This window comes from Chelonoidis abingdonii, chromosome 4 (genome assembly GCF_003597395.2).
Source record: "Chelonoidis abingdonii isolate Lonesome George chromosome 4, CheloAbing_2.0, whole genome shotgun sequence".
NCBI classification, from domain to species: domain Eukaryota; kingdom Metazoa; phylum Chordata; order Testudines; family Testudinidae; genus Chelonoidis; species Chelonoidis abingdonii.
In genome coordinates, this window is record NC_133772.1 from 32,102,425 (window position 1) to 32,124,354 (window position 21,930).

The 21,930-nt window shown below is 52.4% G+C and overlaps 1 protein-coding gene across 4 annotated transcripts in view; it reads right to left on the minus strand.

Annotated features, from left to right (window-relative positions):
• The window catches only part of SYT7 (synaptotagmin 7), a 159,771-nt gene that overhangs the window by 137,565 nt on the left and 276 nt on the right, over positions 1-21,930 (minus strand). The window lies entirely within an intron of this gene.

Here is a 21,930-nt window from a genome sequence, read left to right on the forward strand (position 1 = left end):
AGCCGCGCACAGCCACAGCTGAGAAAGCAGCCGGGTCCCCTAGTTTGCTCCCTACCACTGCGCCCTCCTCATTCCTAGTGCACGGCACCATTGCAAACGCTCCGTCAGATTCAGCCAAAGCTCCTGGACCTTGCGGGGAGAGAGAGGTGAGAGTGCCTGCCCCAGCAATACCCTAGGGCTAAGCATCATAGAGGCCCACAGAGAATCAGAGACCAGCATGGGATTGTCTCCTATGCCCTCCAGTCCAAGGCTTTGTCCAGAATGAATTCTTCAGGGTAGCAAGGCTCGGGATGGGGACAGTTGCCCTCAACTTGACACTGTGGGTAGATCCCAAACACACGCTCACTGCACCCCCTTTATTAGTGTACAGCAACAGTTTGCTAGCCTGTAGCAGCTTCCCACCAGGGATCTCTAAGCACACTGTGGATTAAGCCCCACAGCAACCCTTGGAAAGAGGCAAATGGGATAATAAGCTGGCAGGCACCACTGCCCCCTACTGGATGGAAGTGGAATTGATTCCCCATGTGTTCAAGTCCCCATGCTGCTGCCAGAGAATGGAGATTCTTGTTTGATGGGGTAGGTGCAGCTACCTCTGTTTTTAGAGCAGCACTTTATCCCTGTGGGCACAGGGAAGCCACACAATAGGCTGACATAAGGTGCAGCACAGGGACAACTGTGAAGCGCTGGGTGACAGGAGTTCTGTTACGGTAGTAGCACCCCTCTTTGAACGGAGGCATGGGGAGGTCCTGGTCACACACTGCCTTAGTGACAAAGCAGGAGCAGAAGCCCACTCCTGTGCTCCAGCCAGGGACTCTCCTCACCCCCCCGACCTCCCCCAGGTATTAAACCGGATTGCTTGGGGAGGAGGGAGGGAACTAGCCCTAGGCATGAGTGTCCCTCTCTTCTGGGCCAAAGGGATCCCAGGATGCAGAGCGCTGCTGGCAGGGGCCTTGGCATAGACTCATGATTTCCATAGCGACTTTTCCCAGGAGATGGGCTCAGCCAGTGTGGGAGGCCAGCAGCAGCTTCCACCTGTCAAGAATTGATCTCCTCACTCTCCACCCCTGCGGAGAAGGACCTGGGCATCGGGGCAGAGGAAATGAGGAAGGAGCCTGGTCCAGGAGTAAGTACCTTGCAGCAGGGGCAGACAGGCAGCCAAGCCCCAAGCTGGGCTGGCAGTGGCAGCTGATGAGCAGGAGCAGCACTGATTGCTGGAGAGAGGCAGCAATTCCGCCCTGCTGTGCTTGTTAAAGTGCAGCCAGAGGAGGCGATGCGGCCCAAACACACGCTCCCCGTACATGCCCAGAGCCCTTCCTAGACACATGGACACCCTGCCCCCCAGGGATCCCAGCCTGATTCCCACCCATCTGCAATCAGCAGAGCACACTCTGTGCAGGGCTCCTGCCCCACTGCACTCTCAGACAGCCCATACCCACTCCCAGGTGTGGAATCGCCTCTGCTGACCACACACAGCCCTCTGCCCTCCTCCCTGGATCACAGGCCAACTCTCTGTGCCCCCTCACTCACAGATCCCAGTCCAGGTGGTCTTCTCCCCACTACGCTTTGCAGGGCAGTCACTCGCCCTCCCCTTTGATCATACAGTCCAGGGACCAGGCTGCCCTTTCCGCTGCCCCCTCCCTTACACACACTGGGGCAGCAGCATGCACAGAGTGGGAAGGAAGGTAACAGACTGTCTGGTAATAATGTCACCATTCCTAACACTCAGGAGTGCGAGGACAGTGAGAGGCGTGGCTTGGAAGCAGGCAGACTCTGCAGACAATGGCGCCAGATTCACAAAAACTCAAGGCCAGATTTCAAGGGCTCAGCACCCACAAGCAGGGCCAGGGTTTCAAAACAGCTCAGCTCTCACTGAGGCACCTAAATAAGAGCCTGACTGATGTATCTGGTTCTAGATAACTGCACTGGGTCTGATACTGTCTGTGCAATACACCTGGGATATGAAGTGCAGGCAGTGTGTCCTAGAGCAGGGGTTCTCAGCCTCTTTCCTTCTGAGCTCCCCCACCCCCATTATAAAAATTCCATGTCCAACCTGTGCCACAACTTTTCTCTGCATATAAAAGCCAAAGCTGGCATTAGGGAGTAGCAAGCAAGGCTATTGTCCAGGTCCCCACACTACAGTGGGACCGGCAAAGCTAAGTTGCTCAGGCTTCGACTTCGGCCCCAGGTGGCAGGGTTCAGAGCCCCAGCCTTCAGCCCCACATGGCAGGGCTTTGGCTTTCTGCCCTGGTTCCCAGCAAGTCTAACACTGGCCCTTCTTGGTGGACTCCCTGAAACCTGTTCGTGACTCCCAGACCACTGGTTCAGAACATGCAGCACTGGACTGGGACTCAGGTAAGCTTAGATCTATCCCCAGCTCTGCCACTGGCCTGCTGGGTGACCTTGGGCATGCCACGTTCCCTGCCCTGTGCCTCAGTTTCCCCACCTGTAAAATGGGGATAATGATCCTGACCTTCCTTTGTAAAGTGCTTTGAGATCTACTGAAGAAATGTGCTAGTTAAGAGCTAGGTAATACTGTTACACACCCATTATGCTAGATACAGTCCTTTGTGCGGGTCAGTGCTGTGTCAGATGGGTTACACTGTCACTAAAGGCTGTAACAATATGGCCAAACTCAAGGGTTACACACACAGTAGAGACTGTTATAAAAAAACTGTGGCCAGCTAGTGTTTCACAGCTCTCACTAGGCCTCCATTGAGGCTTAGAATTGTACACACAAGGACAGCATGGGCAGAGCTCTGCCCCTCCTGCTCCCAAAGCCCCTCCCAGTTGAGTTAAAGGAGTCTCTCCTACAGTTGTTAGCAGCATAACATAAGGGCTGAGTCGCACACTGAGCAGTTCTGCTTCCATGTAGTAGGAGTCAGTGGAGTACATCCACAAGCTGACCACAGCTCTCGGTGCTCACCTAATCCATGACTGCACTGATATGAGCACTGGGCCCAAAGCAAGACAAACAAAAACAGGGCTGCTCAGAGGAGGGAGCAAGTGGGGCAATTTATCCCAGGCCCCACAGGGGCCCCCACGAGAGTTTTTCAGGGCCCCGGCGCGGGGTCCTTCACTTGCTCTGGGGGCCCCAGAAAACTCTCGCGGGGCCCAGGACCCTGAAGCTTCTTCCTCTCTGGGTCTTAGGTGGCGGGGGGGGCCTTCTGCCCTGGGGTCTTTGGGGCACTTCAGCAGCGGGTCTCAGAGTGGAATGACCCCCCTCCTCCGAATTACTGCTGACGCGGGGGCCCCCCGCTGCCGAAGACCCCTGGCTTCCTGAATTTTCTGGGCGGCCCTGAAAAAAAATCCATTCCCACTGGAGTTTTGGGAGATCTGAACACTGGATCTGGATCAGCATGCTACAGTGCAAGAGTCTCTCTACTTGATGCGTTGCTCTTCTGAGGCCGGCCAGCTCTTCTAACCCTCCATGTCAGCAAAGTCTATGCAGCCCCGGCATTGAATTCCAATGCTGTATGATCCATCTGTTTGCAACAAGGAGTGCATGCAGTTCTATTAGCCATATCGGTGCCTGTAACAGCATATGCAGGGCCAAGGGGAAGGCACTCCAAATCCAGATTTAGACTGATGGTTGTTTCAATATTTTAGGGGTACATTCCCTCTTGAGTTGTGAGCTATGGCCCTTTCCTACCTCCTGTAGGTCCAGGACTCATGCCTCCTCCCATTCCCCAAATACTGATTTGACACCAGATTTTCCTTTCCAGATGAGTTATGCTCCACATAGGAACAGAGGGGGGTCAAGCCTGCTTAGCCCTCTGCAAAAGCTAGAGCAGCATTGGGTCTGCTCTAATTTACACCTGGCTACAACAGCCCACAAGGGGCCATTCTTGAAAGCGAGAATAATCAGAATTCAAAAAACAGCCCAGCCATGGCCCCTCTTTCCCTGCCACATTCCCTGTGCTAGGATCTGTAATATATGCGTGTGAAGGGCTATTCTGCTGGTTCTCTCACAGAATTCCCTGGCCACCAGTTCTTTCTACTTAACCTCTTCTTGGATAAACTAAATGCTTTAGTCTAATCCTAGCCAGAGTTTTGGCGTGGCTAATAAGATGGTGCATATTGGGTGCTTACCTGAGATTCTTCCAGCAGCTAAGCTATAAATGATAAAGCCAGAAGCTACATCATCTTTGCTGACTTTTCCTCTTATCCTGGGTGTTAGCTTTTTTGGTCTTAAATAGAAAGAAGATCAGACTTGGACAAAAACAGTTACCAGCACAAATGGATTCCACTGGCTTGCTCACACACATCTGTCCACTCACCCTGCTCCCTTCCCACTCCTTTTCTTACCCACCCACCAGCCTGGGAGTGCATTGGGGGAGGGGCACATGCAGCGGGGCTTTAAGGCCTCACCTAATCAATGTGACTCTTGAAGGCTCAGTGCCCTTTACTGCAGGGGTCTCAAACTGGGGGTTGGGACCCTTCAGGGGGTCACAAAATTATTACATGGGGGGTTGTAGGCTATCAGCCTCCACCCCCTAACCGCGCTTCGCCTCCAGCATTTATAATAGTGTTAACAATAAAAATGTGTTTTTAATTTATAAGTGTGTGGGGTGGTCGCACTCAGAGGTTTCCTATGTGAAAGAGGTCACCAGTACAAAAGTTTGAGAACTACTGCTCTACTGAAAGAGCACAAGGCGATCTGACCCTACAGCAAGCATGGGGCACCCCCATCCCGATGGCTAATGCAGGGGGAGAGGAGATGCCTGGGTCTGACAGCAGGGACTCTGTCTCCCTCTAAGCAGCAAGAGGTGCTCTCCCCAGGTTGGTGTGTCCCAGTAACAAAGGGGGAGGAATCCCTGAGGTCTGCCAGGGCACGGGATGGAATCTCTCCCTGGCTGCAGCATGCTATTACCGTCTCTGCATGCAGGCGAGAGTGGAGGCTGGAAGCCAGCAGGGAAGCTTGTTTGGCTTGTACTGTCTCTGTCCCCTGCAGGTGCTGCACATACCGCCCTGGCAGCGGAGCTGGATCCAGCATGGACATGGGGAGCAGTGTGTGGAATCAGTGACCCACGAAGCGAGGGCGGCCTCCACAGTTCTCCCAGCTCCCCAGCTGGCTCGCCCAGGCTGCCGTTAAACATTGGGTGCAGCCTCCATCTGCCCTCGCTGGCAGCAGGGGCAGCACATTTATGATACTGGGCAGCATTATGGCTACACATACTAGCATTGCCATTTCAGCACTGTTTCAGGGACAGCTGGAGCCCTCCAGCAGCGGGATACCTCCCAGAGCTGTTTCCGTTTTAGAGCTGTTTGAGAGGGGAGAGAGCCGCACCACCACCCAAAATCACTTCACTTCGGAGCCTTCCATTATTCACACACAGCTGGGGTGACTGTGACAGGGAAAGGGACAGAAAGTAACACACATCCAGCGTCTCACAGGAGAGGAGATGAGGGGAGGGCCTCTCCCAGCAGGGGAGGCTATAGGGAATGGTTAGGCCATCGTATGGGGAGCTCATAGATATCCTAGTTTCAGCCTCTCCCAGCAGGAGGCGAAATAAGACCTGGTGAAGGGGGGCTAGTTCTGATGAGCTCACCCAGCCCCTCTCTCTTTCTCTACAGTGCCTGCTAAGTGTCCTGATCACCAAACTGGCAAGTCTCCCTCAAATTCAATGGCCCCCAGACTTATACGCAAAGCAAGCAAGTCACCCTGTGCACCAGTAGTGACCCCTCACCAGCAACACCACACACTCCCCCTTCTCTTAGCCCCAGTGACCAACCGGCTCTGTGCCCCTACGGCCCCACCTGTGGAAAGGGCCTAGTCCAGCTCCGACTCAGATCGAGGCCTGGCCTGTGTCTCCATCCAGATAAAAGCCAAAGTTTTCACCCTGATACCCCACTCCCTTCCTCAGGTCTTTGTCCCAGAAATAGGCTCCAACCATACCCCTTACCTCAGACAAAAGTCTAGCTCCTACTCCATGTTCCAATCCCAGAAAAAGGCACAGTCCCCACTCTGCAGCCCTGGCCAGGGAGTAAGTTGCACACCCTGGGCCTGTCTACACTGCACACTAAACCCAGGCTGTTACTCAGGTTTGAGCCCAAACCTCCCTTACATCCATCCACCTTGACACAGGCCAGCAAGGACTCAAGACCCAGGCACTAGGAGCCTACTAGTCAGGGTCAGTCAGAGCTTGAGTCCCCCTGTGACTCGGGTGCAAGCTCTGTCATTTTGCAGTGTGGATGCAGCTTGAGCCGCAGACCTGTGTCAGAAGGTCTCCACAGTGCAGTATGGATGTGTTAGCACAGTTATGAGACCCAGGGCCAGCAACTGTAAATTCCAGTTTACAGTGCAGTGTGGATGCTCAAGCACAGGCTTGGAAACACCGAGCCCACAAGCCCGGGTCCCACAGATGCAGCACAGATATACTCACCCCACTTCCCCACAAGACCCCACTCCCAGGAAGGCATGATCCACAACAGACCCAAGACAAGGTGGTGGAATCTCTTAAAGCAAGACGGTCACTGAGACTCTAAGAGGCGCAGGTTGGGAGGACAACCTTTAAAAACCAATAGTAGCAGCTTCTAATCAACCCACCACTCTGAGCCAGCCCTTGACAAGAGATTGTAGTGGGAGTAATAGACTCATAATAGCTCACAACCAAGAGGCTGCAGCAGGTGCTGGGGGAGCCTCGCTGAGGGCCCTGATAATAGGGAACTGCAGTCACTAGGGGCACATGCTGCAGCTGTGAGTCAATCATCAGGTACATAAAGGTACTTGCTACCTGGCTCCCCACTACCAAACCAACCCCCTCCAGAGGTGGGTGCACAGAGGAGGAGTGAGCAGTGGGGCCAGAAGAAGGGGCGATGGTTAGATGGAGAGCGTCAGGGTTTGGGGAAAGCCTGGATGTGAGGACAGAAGGAAAGAGAGGAGTCAAGGATATTCCCGAGGGCGCAAGCTTGAGCGATGGGAGGCGTGGTAGTGCTGATGAAGACATGGGAGAGTTTAGGGATGTGTGGAGAGAGACAGAGAGATGTGCCATAGGCAGAGAGTACAGAGCTGCAGAGATAGATCTGAGAGTGGTCCGTGAAGTGACAAGAGAGGATGGCATGTGAGTTGAGGGGGAAAAGGGTAGTGGATGAATGGCAAACTCCTGGGAAACAGTACCGAGAGGGAGGAGGAAGAGGATCCATTGATGGTAACATGGAAGAGAGGAACTAGGAAAAGACACATTCAGGAAACCCATGGAGGAGAGGGTCTGGTCAGTGGTGTACAAGGCAGCAGGGAGCTGGAGGTGCTGAATATGGTGGATAGACCCTTAGACTAGACAAAGAGGTGGGCACTGGTGAGTCTCAGTTCAAAAGCATTTTATTAGCCTACACACTATTTATATGGGTGATCTTCAGGAGGGCAGGAGTTAGCCCCAGTGGCTTCCAGGCCAAGAAATAACCAGGATAGAGGGAGGAACCAAGGAGTCAAATGCCCCCACACCCAGGGCTATCTATCCATCCCACTGTGAAGGGAATGAGGGTCAGGTCTACCCCAGCACCAGCAATGGGACCACAGAAACCTGTTGGACTCAGGAGTCTCCAAGATAATGGAGAAATAAACTAGATGCGGTGCTGGTGTAGATGTGGAACAGACCCTGCACTGGAATGGATGAGGGGATAGATGGACCACCCAACTCAGATGACTGGAGAATCTGAACTATCCAGAACTCACCCATACATGGCACCAACTTCCCCTCTTTCCTGTGGGTACTCAACCCCCCTCTGTCCCTTGACCCTGCCCCCACTCCACCCCTTTCATGAGGCCCTGTCCCCAATTCCAACCCCTTCCCCAAAGTCCTCACCTCAACTCCGCCCCCTCCCTGCTCCTATTGCATCTCCTTCCCCAAATCCCCGCCCCGGACCCGCCTCCTCCCCTGAGTGCACCACATTTCCGCTCCTCCTCCTCCCTCCTGGACCATGCTAATGCTGCCAAAAAGCTGTTTGGCGGCAGCCAGGCAGGAAGTGCTGGGAGGTATGCGGAGGAGCAGGAACATGGCGCGCTCAAGGGAGGAGGAGGTGGGATGGGGGGTGAGGGAAACTTGGTTGCCAGTGGATGCAGAGCACCCACTAATTTTTCCCCATTGGCGCTCCAGCCCCGAAGCACCCACAGAGTCAGCATCTATGCATACATGGGAACAAGCTCATGGCTGGAGATAAAGGGGCTCTTCTAGACCCTAGAGTAAATTCCAGAGAATCTATTGCTTCCAGGAAGGCATGTTCCAGCCCATCTGAGCTGATATGCAGATACTTATTGAAATCTCCAAAGACAATTATCTGAGAGTATCGAAGAGTAGCACCAATAGCAGAGAACTGAGCTGCTGTGTTCCAGTTTTAAGGATAACTGCACCTATATTTTCCACCTCCATCGTCCCTTGAGGGAATGCACGTAAAAGGTTTCTGGCTCCCAGCCGTCATCTCTCATGGGCAGAGACCCACGTTGCACTCCCTTCTGACCAGGAGCGTTAAGGCTGCACAGTTCCCTGCCTACATTCTGATGTCCACAACAAGGCAGACTGCTCAAGAGGCCAGCATCTGCACTTTGCTCTCTCCGCGAGCTATGGCCAGTGTATTGCCAGCAGTTACAAGTAACCACACAGCTCTTTCTAAGCAAACACATTTATTCTGAAGGTAAAAGCATTACAGAGAAAGCACATACAACCCACAAAAGAACCGACACACATGCTAAAAAGTTTACCAGTGGGCACCCCCAACCCAAGACTCTGGTATTGGTCAGTCCTTCAAACTCCACAGCTGGGTTTTTCCTGTGGTTACACGTTTGGATCAGTCTGTAGATCAGGAACCAGAGTGAAGGCTCGAGTGAGTTCAAGCTTGTGCTATTTATCCAAGAGTCCTTTCTTTGTCTGTTGGCCTCCGGAGAGTTCAATTTGAACCAGCATATGCGAGGCTCCCCAGGTAGTTGTGCCTCTCCAGAGGTGTTATAACCTCAGGGCTAGTCTGTACAGGGAGCTTACACTGCCATAGCGACATCTCTCAGGGGCATGAAAAATCCACACTCCTGAGAGCCTGGGCTATGTCAACCTGACCCTCGGGACAGACAGCGCTAGGTCGACAGTAGAATTCTTCCATTGACTTAGCTACCACCGCTTGGGGAGCTGGAACAGCTACAGGAGAACCCTGCAGCTAGTTCTTGGCCCAGGCCAGATGCTCGAATAAACTTTGCTCCTCAGTTGCCCATCTCACTCGTGATGAATAGGTCACAATGACGCTGCATGAGGTTCTGAATCCCCGAGGACCCAACGAGAAGCAAATGGATCGGCAGCAACATCCGAATGGTCAAAGGGACTCCTCAGAGGCAGGTGATGCTCACCCACTGAACCATGAAAAGCCCTGGTTTTCTCCACAACAGGCTTGGCAGAGACTGACCAAAATCTCCCACAAGGGGAATCTCAGACCCTTGCACCACCTTGGTCAAAGAGAAGCCAGGAGACATATTAAAGGTGTCCAAAGGGAGCACCTGGTGCCATATTTGAGGCTTTCTTCCTCTGCAAAGAGCCAGCCTAATGGGTATCTCCAAAACTGCCCCTGCTCATAGAATCGTAGGACTGGAAGAGATCTCTAGAGGTCATCTAGTCCAGTCCCCTGCACTCATGGCAGGACTCAGAATTATCTAGACCAGGTGTAGGCAATCTATGGCATGTGTGCCAAAGGCAGCAAGTGAACTGATTTTCAGTGGCACTCATATTTCCTGGGTCCTGGCCACCGGTCTGGGGGGCTCTGCATTTTAATTTAATTTTAAATGATGCTTCTTAAACATTTTAAAAGCCTTATTTACTTTACATACAACAATAGTTTAGTTATGTATTATAGACTTATGGAAAGAGACCTTCTAAAAACGTTAAAATGTATTACTGAATGGGGCACGTTTGCGGAAAACCCTTAAAAAAAAATTTAGAAGTTGAATTAAAATTTGGAAAAGAAACTTTCAGGCCCACACGACCACGCTGAAAGTTGCTGACGCCTGATCTAGACCATCCCAGACAGGTATTGTCCACCCTGATCTAAAAATCTCCCAATGAATGAAATCCACCAGCTCCCTAGGCATTTATTCCAGTGCGTAACTGCCCTGACAGTTAGGAATTTTTTCCTAAGTCCAGTTTAAACCTCCTTGCTGCATTTAAGCCCATTGTTTCTTGACGTAATCCCAGGGTGAAGGGAACAATTCTCCTTCTCCTCCTTATACAACGCTTAGTACTTGAAAACTGTTATGTTCCCCTCCCAGTCTCCTATTTTTGCAAGACTAAACAAACTCAGTTTTTTCAAATCTCCTCACAGGTCATGTTTTCTAGACCTTTAAACCATTTTTGTTTGCTTCTTTTCTGGACTTTCTCCAATTTCTCCACACCTTTCTTGAAATGTGGCACCCAGAACTGGACACAATGCTCCAGCTGAGGCCTCATCAGCATGACCTAGAGTGGAAGAATTACTTCAAGGGTCTTACTTACAACATTCCTGCTAGTACATTACAGGGAGGGATAGCTCAGTGGTCTGAGCATTAGCCCACTAAACCTACAGTTGTGAGCTCAGTCCTTAAGGGGGCCACTTAGGGATCTGGGGCAAAAATGAGTATTTGGTCCTGCTAGTGAAGGCAGGTGGCTGGACTCAATGACCTTTCAAAGTCCCTTCCAGTTCTATGAGATAGGTATATCTCCATATATTTATCCCAGAATGATGTTTGCTATTTTTGCTACAGCGTTGACTCATATTTAGCTTGTGGTCCACCATGATCCCCAGATCCCTTTCTGCAATGCTCCTTCCTAGGAATCATTTCCCATTTTGTATGTTTGCAACTGATTGTTCCTTCTAAGTGGAATACTTTGCATTTGTCCTTATTGAATTTCATTCTTTTTACTTCAGACCATTTCTCCAGTTTGCCCAGATCATTTTGAATTTTAATCCTATCCTCCAAAGCACTTGCAACCCCTCTCAGCTTGGTATTGTCCATATACTTTATAAGTGTACTCTCCATGCCATTATCTAAATCACTGATGATTCCAATTCACTCCTCCCAGGACCAGCCCCCCTGGAGCGACCTTCCATCCACACCACTGAAAGACAACATGTGACCAAACTGGCCATGCACAAGCGGACTTGAAAGAGGGGGACACTTGTCCCACACTGCCACCACTTGGTCACACACGTCACTAAAATCCCCCAGACACAGGGACACAGAGGAGAAGGGAAATGTCCCCAGACAGCCAAATGGGAAACTGGGACTGCACTATGAATAAAACATACACTTCAAGGTACGTGTGGAGGATCCAGAGAGGAACCCACTTCAGGCAGGGAAGGAAAAGTTGGACAAGGACAAAAGGAACAAAGCATCTGCCAAACCCAGCTACTAGCTTCTTGCTATCACCGGCTGGCAATGGTCAAAGAATTTAGGCACCAACTTCCAGCTGCAGTCTCTGGGCAGGAGGTTAATGGGACATATAGGCCAGGGGTCAGCAACCTTTCAGAAGTGGTGTGCCGAGTCTTCATTTATTCACTCTAATTTAAGGTTTCGCGTGCCAGTAATATATTTTAACCTTTTTAGAAGGTCTCTTTCTATAAGTCTGTGATATATAACTAAACTCTTGTTGTATGTCAAGTAAATTAGGTTTTTAAAATATTTAAGAATCTTCATTTAAAATTATATTGAAATGCAGAGTCCCCTGGACTGGTGGCCACGACCCGGGCAGTGTGAGTGCCACTGAAAATCAACTCGCGTGCCGCCTTCAGCACGCGCGCCATAGTTTGTCTACCCCCGATTTAGGCAAACATCCCAGGGCCCAATCCCAGCTAAAAGGCATGGACAGTAACACATGGCCCTCCCACAATGAAGTCTTGGTCTATGGAGCAGTAGCTACTGAAGTCAGTGGCTACTGACCCATATCACGTAAAATAAAGACCGGTCTATTACCAGCATCTCTCCTTTATTACAGTCCATATGGGCCTGCCTGTTATTGGCAGGGCCACCTCTTGTGCATTCCTCGGTGCCTCAGGACAAGCCTGCAAGTGGCCCTGCCTCAATTCTCCCCCTTCAAGGGGCTTCTCAATAATCACAAACCTCTTATGGTCCATTCACAGCCTGTGGTTTCACTACCCAAGTCCAGGTTCCTCGCCAGAGCCTAATTGCTCCCAGACACACCAGTCACTCGCTCTGGCCTCCCTTCGCAGCTTTCCTGTTACTCTTTATAGGGGAATGAGCTGAATCGCTCCTGAGTTGTGCCTCCTTAGTAACTAGGGCTGGCTGGGTCAGGCCTTCAACCTTAAAAGGGCAAGAACCTTGTTCACCTCCCACCAGCTTCAGAAGCTTGTCTATTCCTTCAGGTAAAGTATCATCCCTGAGGCCAGAGGCAGGATTTTCAGTCCCCTAACCTCAGGCCGCCCCTGCTTTCTCTCTTCTTGCGAGATTGGGCCACTTCCTTTTTAAAACCGTCATTAAACTCCACACAAGGCCCCCCCCCCCCCCCCCGCCACTCCTTCTGTCTCCCTCCTCCTTATCCTGCAGCATGAGTGGTCATCTCACCTGGGTGCAGGTCTGTCTGGCTTCCTGGCGTCCCTACCGAGCCAATAGCACAGATGTCCCAGGAAAACAAAACAGATTGGACGGGGGGAGTAGGAGAGGGGGTAAACAAGAGACAGGGAGAGAGGTGCTCGGATACCATGGTGGTGAGCCTGGTAGGAAGATGGATAGACCGGGGAAGAAGAAAGGTAGGAAGGGGAATATAGAAGGGATGGGGATGGGGGGTGAGAGACGCAAGGACCAGATCTCGGTGGGGAAAAGTGGACGAGACAGGATGGGAGGAAAGAAGAGAAAACCCGGGAGACTGGTGGAGAGATGGATAAGGAGGACTGGGCAATGGGGGTGAAGAGAGAGGAACAACGGACTGATGAGAAGAGCTGAACATGGAGGGATGAGTTCGTATTATGGGAGATGTCAAGGAAGGAGTCAGTCAATACTCTCCCTGGCCCCCTTAACCCCACTGATCCCCTCTGCTGCTCTCAGCACATGGCCTCCTTTAGTCCCCAAGTCTGTTCAGCCCCTACCCAGAGGTCCCTTGGAGGAGGTGGGGGGTGAAGGTTCCAGGAAGTCCATCTCTTCTCACTGTCTAATAAATCCTGCCTCATCTGCCTGCTGGGCACAGCAGGGCATCGCCACAGACAGAGAGCTCTGCAGCCAACCCTTGAGCCCCACAGACTTAGGCCCACTCCATGGGCAGCAGCAGGGTGGGCTAGCAGGTGAACTGTGAAGCTGGATCCAGGAGAGAGAGTTCTCTGGGAGTAAAGGTGCGAAGCACAAATCAGGACTCCTGGGTTCTATCCCCACCTCTGTCATGGAAGTGAATCCCAGACATGTGGGTTATAGCCTTAGCTGTGACACTTAATTCACTATGATTCTGGAGGTAAGATCAGGGGATCATAATGGTCCCTTCTGGCCCTAAAATCTATGAAGCCAAGAGGGAACTAGGAAGGCTGGGTAGGGCAGGAACTATCTCTATGAGGAGTGTTGGAGAGTCCCATTGTTTGGAAGTGTTGACCCCACCCCCAATCACAGAAGGGGCTTGCATCCACCCCATAAGTATCTCAGCACCTGCTCCCCCCAGGAACAAGCCATGCCCTGCTGAGCCATCTGGTGGCTTTTCAAGCCACCCTACTCTACGCTTTCCCTAGCTCTCTGTCTTTTGAACACAGTCCCTTATTGCCAGCCCTGCCGTCTGCTCTTCAAAAGCCTCTCCCCTGCTGAATGCATCCATAATACATATTGTAGACAAGCCCCCGGGGGGTTGAGGTGGCAGTGATATTATCTACATCTGTCTTCATTTCCTTCTCTCTCCCCCTGGCAGGCTGAAGGCTGCGAGATCAGGCCACGGAAATCAGTCCCAAGCTCCTTCCACACTCATCATTCCTAGCTGGGGAGGGGCACCCTCCTACCACCCTGCCCCATCTTTCATTGGAAACAAAACTAGGGCTGGCCTGTGCAGTTTCTGGGCATGGCCAGGGCATATTCCTGTCTGAGGATCCCTCACCTCCAACCACACTTCCTGCAGCTGCAGCCAAGGCAAATTTAATTTGAGTAATCTGATCTCACCTGTCACCACTTGGTGGGTGAGGGTGGGGTGTGTGTGTCTCTCTCTCCCCACCCCTCCCTTGGCATGGGAGCTATTCTGGGAGGCACCAGCACCTGAGAGCAGGAGAGGAGAAATTTTACAGCTAGTAGGCGGGAAAGGGAGGGATGAAGAGAGAGAAAAGCCAGCAGGAAGCCAGTGGGAGGAGGAGGAGGGAGGGAGCTTGTGATGCAACAGTTTCACACAGCAGCCTTTCAGCCCAGCAGATCCAGGTTCAAATGTAACCTTGGTCCCAAAAAAAGTGAGACATTGGGTCTTGATTTAATTTGCCTGAAAACCACTGCTGCAGGAGCTGGCAACAGTTGGTACGGTCTCTGCTTTGGAGGGGCCCAGGGGTGGCATGAAGAAGCTGCACGACAGGATAGAGGATCATTGGCAGAGCAGGGAGCCCAGTACTGGGTTAGCAGGATGGTGCTGCAGGGCAGGATGGAGGGGCATTGGTAGGACAGAGGCGCCAGAACTGGACTAGCAGGATGGTGCTGTAGGGCAGGATGAAGGGGCATTGGCAGGACAGGAGGCCCAGAACTGAACTAGCAAGGTGGTGCTGCAGGGCAGGATGGAGGGGCATTGGGAAACCAGGGGCCCCAGAACTGGACTAGGAGGGTGGCACTGCAGGGCAGGATGGAGGGGCATTGGCAGAGCTCTATGAGAGCCCAGGGCTGGAACAGCAGAGGGATAACACAGGGCAGGATTGAGGGGATTGGCAAACCGATGCAGGGACCTCAGGAGCGGAAGAGCAGAGGATGCTGTAGGGCGGGCTTTGGCAGAGGCAAATGCAGGTAAATGTATCAGCAGCGCCAGACCTGACATAACAAAAGATGCCCTAGATCAGGGATCCCCAAAGCAGTGCCCACAGGTGCCATGGCGCCCACCAGGGCATCTAAGAGCGCCCGTGTACTGGCCGGCAGACAAGCATCCACAGAAATTCTGCCAAGAAGCAGCGTCATCGCCACCAAAATGCTGCTGATTTACAGCGGCATTTCGGTGACAACACCTCTGGATGATGATGCTTGCTGGTGGCATTTTGGCGGCGACACCTATTGACGTTGTTACTTGTCAGCAGCATTTGGGCAGATGCTCATCCACCACCACGGTCCTCTGTGGCTTGTCATCTGAAAAAGGTTAGGGAACACTGCCCTAGATCAAGAGGACTGAGGTGAAAGCTGGGGCAGAAATAGCAGAGTGGTGCTGTGGCGCAGGATGGAAGGGCACTAGCACAGCCAGAGAGGCAAACCTGGAGTAGTGGGGGGTCAGACGCAAGTCGGCAGAGCTGCACAGGGAGGCCCAGGGGAAGCAAACGTGGCTTGTTCATGGAAATGGCTCTTTGGCCTCTCCAGCCAGCCAGCCCAAGGAGAGGATGGAGAGCGTTGTGCAGAATGGCTGGTAGCCTGGTTGAGCTCCTCATTCTGTGTCTGCTTCTCTGCTGGTGATTTTCCCTGGTACATAAGCCCTGCTCCCCTCCCGGCTGTTCTGCTCATGTAAGTTCAGGGCCATTGTGCTGTCTGTACTAGGGCCCCAGGCTACAATCTTTTTGATGTTATTTCATCTTATTTTTAACCAACCCATCTTTTGTCTCTGCACCACAAGCCCTCGGGAGTCACCTTCCCTTCCACTCCCCTGCCCTGCCATCCCGACACCTGCCGCTCAAACACGCAGACCTTTTCATCCTAGATCCAGGAGCTCCCCCCTCCCCTGAGAAAACAGCAGGTGCTTGGTTATTTATTCACCACATTGTGAGGGGCCATCACTCAGGCTGCTCAGCTCTGTTAGTGTAGCTGGTGATCAGAGGAGTGGAGGCACCAAAGGAGCAGTGGAAAGGGCTGCCCCAGGGACACAGGAGGTTCTTCCATGTGGGGTGCTGATCCTCCGCCCCCCAGGCCTTACTCACTCAGTCATGGGGGACAGCCTCTATTAAATTGCCCCCACACCTGCCCTCCCAGAAGTGCTGGGGGCATCAGAAATTCTCATGCTGCCAGACAGCAGAAGGGCATGACAGGAGTGGGCAGTCTCACTCCACGGGCTGAGATGGAAAGAGACAGAGCCTTATTACATGGGGATGGAAGAGATGGGAGGGGAGGACATGAATGGGGGGGGAAATATCTCACTCAGAGAGTCATGGGGGAGAAATTTCACTTTGACATTAAGACATTAAGGCTGATCTGCTTTTCCCAAGAGATCAAGCCCTCAGATGTGCCATAGGAAGTGTAACTCCCCTGGGAAGCTGGATATCATGTGTGGCATCACCCATTCCCCAAACCTTGCTGCTCCCTCCTCACAACCCTTGCCACAATCAGTCAGAGCAAGAGCCTTCTCTGCCACTCTTGGCCTCTGGAAAATCTCTTTGGAAACCACCTCAGTTTGTTCTTGGTTTGAATTACACCTGTAATGTCTCTTTTCACCCTAGACTATTTCCCTTAATAATGGCTTCCTACTCCTCCCATTGTTTAACTGGACTGTGGATTGTTTGCAGTTAGGTAATAATTAATACCAAAACCACATTGGGCTATAAAGCACCTTTCCTCCAAAAGTCCCAAAGTATTTTACAAGTCATAATGAATTATATTTCACAAATCTCTCAAGGCTGGTTACTTCCTGCACCACTGAAATGCAGCCGCCTCTGGAGAGAGGTGCAACTGCTGTTTAACAACACACAGCAACATTACACAAATTTGAACCAGGAAATGAAGGGTGATACTCTTTCCAATTGAACACGGAACAGGAATTCATTTTTGCAAGATGTAAGCACCTGCAGGGAAGTTTGACCAGGATAGAGGGGTCTTGTCAGGGGATCTTTAATGACCACACATGATCAGCACCTTGGTTTTATCATACTTCAGCCAGAAGATGATGCCGCCTGCAGCAAAGTGCCCCCTAGCACCAGATACAGACAGAGAGGAAAGTGGCATCTACTGAGTCACCAACAGTATTTCCTGCAGCACCTCTATGTTTCCTGGACATTTCCCGTACAAGTAGTCACACCCAGTGTCCAGGGAGATGCCCATCCACATACCAATTCAGTCTCACCTTGCGTAATGCGTGAGCTCTAACGACATCTGAGGCCACGGTTCTGTGCAGGCATTGGTATTTATTTCTCTGCTGCTGCTCCTGTTTTTGCAGTTGTAGCTATTGTCCCTGTCTCAGGATACACTCCTCCAAAGGCTGCTCATGGCGTCTCCTCGTGATTGCTTTCAGACTAGAGATTTCAGCACAGGAACTAAACCAGGTCCCCCACCAACCCACTGCTGCTGGTCTCCCCACACTGCAAGGCCCGTGCAGAGCTAGGTTTCTTGGCACGCTGGTTGAACTTGCGTCTGAGGAAGCCACACCTGCCGTCATAGCTTCTATATCTGGCTGGCCTGCTTCCAGGCCACACAATAGAGAGACACATCATACAGAGCTGGATCCTGCAAGGGGCTGGGTGCCCTCAATTCCCACAGACTTCAGTGGAATCTCAGGGGAAGCTGAGCGTGCTTGGCATCCTCAGGAGTTGCTCCTAGCAGGATCAAACCCACTCAAAATAACCCATATTTGTCCAGGGCCTGAGAGGGAAAATCTGTGCTGCCTTATCATTGCCCCTACCTGGCTCCCTCTGCCTCCTCCTGTTTTTAAGACAGACATTTAATTCCATTCCATGTGGCATCTTTACATCTCAGAAATCTACCCTTCCGCAGGAGAGCCCAAGGACCAGAGGGGAGAAGGACCAAGGTGGGGCTGTCCCTATGACAGGGAGAGGCAGGTACGGGAGAGCACATTGGGATGACCTGGGGCTCAGGCAGAGTCTTTAGCCCAGCAGTGGGGCATGGGACAGTCATACATAAATCATGGGGGAAACCGTGGTCAGGGCAGGATCTTTAGTGCAGTGGAAGGCAGTGGGATAGGATCATCGTGATAGTGGGTCTCAGGGTGGGGTTGAGGCGAGCACAGGGGGCTTTGCCTGTTCGGAATGTTGGGAGGAGGGACTCAGAGCAAGGGTGTGCTGGGACTAGGGGGCGCTAGTGCATGGACACCCAAATGCCACAGGGCAGGGGAGGCAGCCTCATTAGTGCAGCTAGGGGGCGTTGGACTAGGGTCACACACTTTTTGTGGTGCAGGGAGGAGCCCAGGGAGCGTTACCCACATAACGTGGTGAGGGCAGCTCAGCGCAGGGGCTGGGAGAGAGCTGCCCTGCCAAACCTAGAGCAGTTCAGACTGAAGCTGCCTAATCTGGGGAAAAGCAGCGGGATTCCTCAGTGGGGCAGAGGCAGGCAGAGTGATAGATTCGGGGGCTCAATCTCCCGGTAAGGGGCCAGGACAGAACAGGAGGCTGCAGTAATGAAGTGGTCCACAGCAAGAACTACTCTCACGCGTTACTGGGCTCGACTTTAATTATCAGCTCGGGAGAAAGACATGGGCCCCACTGTGAACAGTGCAATGGAGACCTCTGCTCAGTATGCCGGAGTGGAAAAAGCAAACAGCACACTATGGTCCACAAGGAAGGTGATGGAGAGTTACACGGAGACTATTATAACACCAGCGTGTAAAACAATGGCACATGGAATCCTCATATGGAATACTGTGTGCCATGCTAGGGACCCTGTCTCCAAAGAGATCGAACAGAAACATAGGGATTCAGAGCCAGGACTGATTAGAGACATAGGAAACTTCCATATGAAGAGAAATTGCGAAGACTGGGACTGTTTAGTTTGGTGAGGAGCTGAATAAGAAGGGGAATGATCAAGGTATAGAAAATATCGATTGGCACAGAGGAGGTAGATCAGGTACTCCCATTTACCCTTGCACGGGATGAGAACTGGGGGCCAGACAATGAAACAGAAGGGCAGCAAATTTTAAAATGATAAACAGAAATGTTGTTTCACACAACACATGATTAACCAATGGAACTCCTTGCCACACTGTATCATTATGGTCAGTGATTAGCATGATTCACAAAAGGATTGGATGTTTGCACAGCAAATGAGAACATTAGGTAGGGTTATAAAAAACAATAACAGAATTTGGAAGTGATATAAACTCTCCCCCTCAGGACAAAGTCAGATCAACACAGGGTTTTAGGAAGGATGGTCCAGAGGTTAGGATACTAGCCAGGCTTCTGGAGACCTGGGTACAACTTCCTGCTTTGACACAGACTTCCTGTGTGACCCTGGGCAAGTCACTTGCCCTCCATGCCTCAGCGCCACATCTATCTCCCAGGGTGGTGGGAGCACAAATACGTTAAAGACTAAGAGGTGCTCAGATACTATAGTGGTGGAGGTCAAGTAAGTATCTAAGGCAGCTGGGATGACACTTTAGAGATCAGGTTATTCCATAATTGCTCACTTCAGGTATCATCTGGTAGTAGCCGTGGTCACGTAAAGCAGGGGTTCTCAATCACTCTCTTTCTGAGCCCCATCCCCCACCCCTCAACATGCTATAAAAACTCCACAGCTCACCTGTACCACAACAACTGTTTTCTCCATATAAAAGCCAGGGCTGGAATTAAAGGGTAGAAAGCAGGGCAATTGCCTGGGGCCTCACGGAGCTAAACTGCTCAGGCTTCGGCTTAATCCCTGTGTGCTGGAGCTCAGGGCCCCGGGCTGCACTCCTGCACGGTGGGGCTTCATCTTTCTGCCCTAGGTTCTGGACAGTCTAATACCAGCCCTGCTTGATGGACACCCTGAAACCTGCTCACAGTTGCCCAGGGGGCCCCGACCCCTGGTTGAGAACCACTGACATACAGAATACTGGGCTAGATGGACTCATGTTCTGGGTCTGCCAGCTCCTACAGGCCCAATTAGCTGAAGCCTGAGCATCTCCTTCAAACAGAATTGTGATTACTTGGAAAATTTGACTACATTCCAAGGAATCCCCTGAAGAAAAATCCACCCCCCAACTCCACCCATCTCTTGGATCTCCCCAAATCTCAAGAAAACAGCCTGCCCTCCTGCCCCCGGGAGCCCATCATTACTAGCCACCTTGGCAAACAAACCCTGCAGGTAACACCAGACCCCAGCCAGCCACACTGCGTTTGACAATGCCCCTTCCCTCTTCTTTTGCACTAGCAACAGACCCTTCTGCTGAGAGCCATAAATCCTAGCCCCCAACACCAGTGTGTTCCAGATTCCTAGGTAGTGGGCCAACTGCTCCCTGTGGAGCATGAGATCAGCAAAGAGCACCAGCCAACGGGCCTCCCAAAATCCCTGTCCTCAGAGGGCAAGGGTAGGGAGCAGGTGAGGCCAGGAAGCTGTGCTTGAGCAGGACCCCCAGAGACAGCCAGATGGAGAGGTTCTTCTCCCCCTCACTCTGGGCTGACTGCTCTCAAACCGGCTTAGTGACTCGGGAATGTTTTGCTTGTGTTGTGTTTATTTCTTCCAGGAATAGCAGGTGCCACTGCTCAGGCAGCTCTGCAGGGTGGTGACTCATTTGAAATGAGTGGCGGTGACTTCCCCCACCAAACTACTGTAACTCCTGTCTGGGAAACTCCAGAAAGCCCACAACCCAGGGAAGGAGAGGAAAGGAATGGAGAAAGGAGGAGAAGTAGGCGGCTCTGTAGGTGGAAGAGAGGGAAAAGCGGAATAAGGAGAGGAAAAGAAAAGGGATATGGGGAAAGAGAAGAACAGGAGCAGAGATCTGACAGAGTAAATTGTGAGCTGAGAACAGGAAGGAGGTAATGGGAGCAGAACGTCAAAGAGACAAAAGAAATGGAAAGGAGGAATGGGGCGGGAAGGAAAGAGGAAGATGGGAGCAAAAAGGAGATGGAGATGGGGTGGAGGAGGGAAGGAGAGATGGGGCAGAGGAGCAAAGGGAATGGGAAAGCAATGGGGCAAAGAGGAGAAGGAGAGATGGGGCAGAGGGGGAATGGGAAGAAGAGAGAGGGCCAGATGGGGGCAGAGAGGGAAGGAGAGATGGGGGCAGAGAGGGAACAGGAAGAAGGAATAGGAGCAGAGGAGGAAGGAGAGATATCATGGGGCAGAGAGGGAAGGAGGAGGAGGAATGGGGGCAGAGGAGGAAGGAGAGATGGGGCAGAAGGGAAACGGGAAGGAGGAATGGGGCAGAGAGGAAGGAGAGATGGGGCGAGGGACAAATGGGAGCGGAGGCAGAAGGAGAGATGGGGCAGAGGGGGAACGGGAAAGAGACGGAATAAGGGCAGAGAGGGAACAGGAAGGAGGAATAGAGGCAGAGGAGGAGAAGGGATGGGCGCAGAGGTGGAAGGATAGATGGGGCAGAGAACGAATGGGGGGAGGAGGAGGAGGAGAGATGGGGCAGAGGAGTTATGGGAAAGAGGTGGAATGGGGCAGAGAGGGAATGGGAAGGAGGAACAGGGGCAGAGGTAGAAGGAGAGATGGGGCAGAGAGGGCATGAGGAGGAGAGATGGGGCAGAAGGGGAAGGAGGCAGGAAGAAGATGAAATGAAGCAAGCGAAGAAGAGAAGGCATGAGAGAGGGGAGCTCGAGCCCCATTCTGTAGCCGTGCCCTGCTCCCGCTCCCCATTCCGGGGCACAGAGAAGTTCCACTAAGCAGCCGAGCCCTGCGCTCCCAAGCCGGCAGGCTCCCGCAGCCTCGCCGTCCCCACGCACCCAAGCCCCGGAAGGCAGCACCAGCAGCGCCAAGCCTGCAGCACCTGGGCGAGCGCAGCAGGTGCGCGTCAAGCGTGGCTGAGGGGGGAAAGCAGCTACCTTCCAAAGGGCTACCCCGAGGGAAGATGGGGGGCATTCCCCGGCCAAGCCCGGTCTGAAGAGAGGGGGACTCTGTCGCCGTCGCCCCCGTTCGGGCGGCAGTAGCAGCAGAGATCGAACAGGGAATCGCGCCGCTGCCCTGGTGTTCGG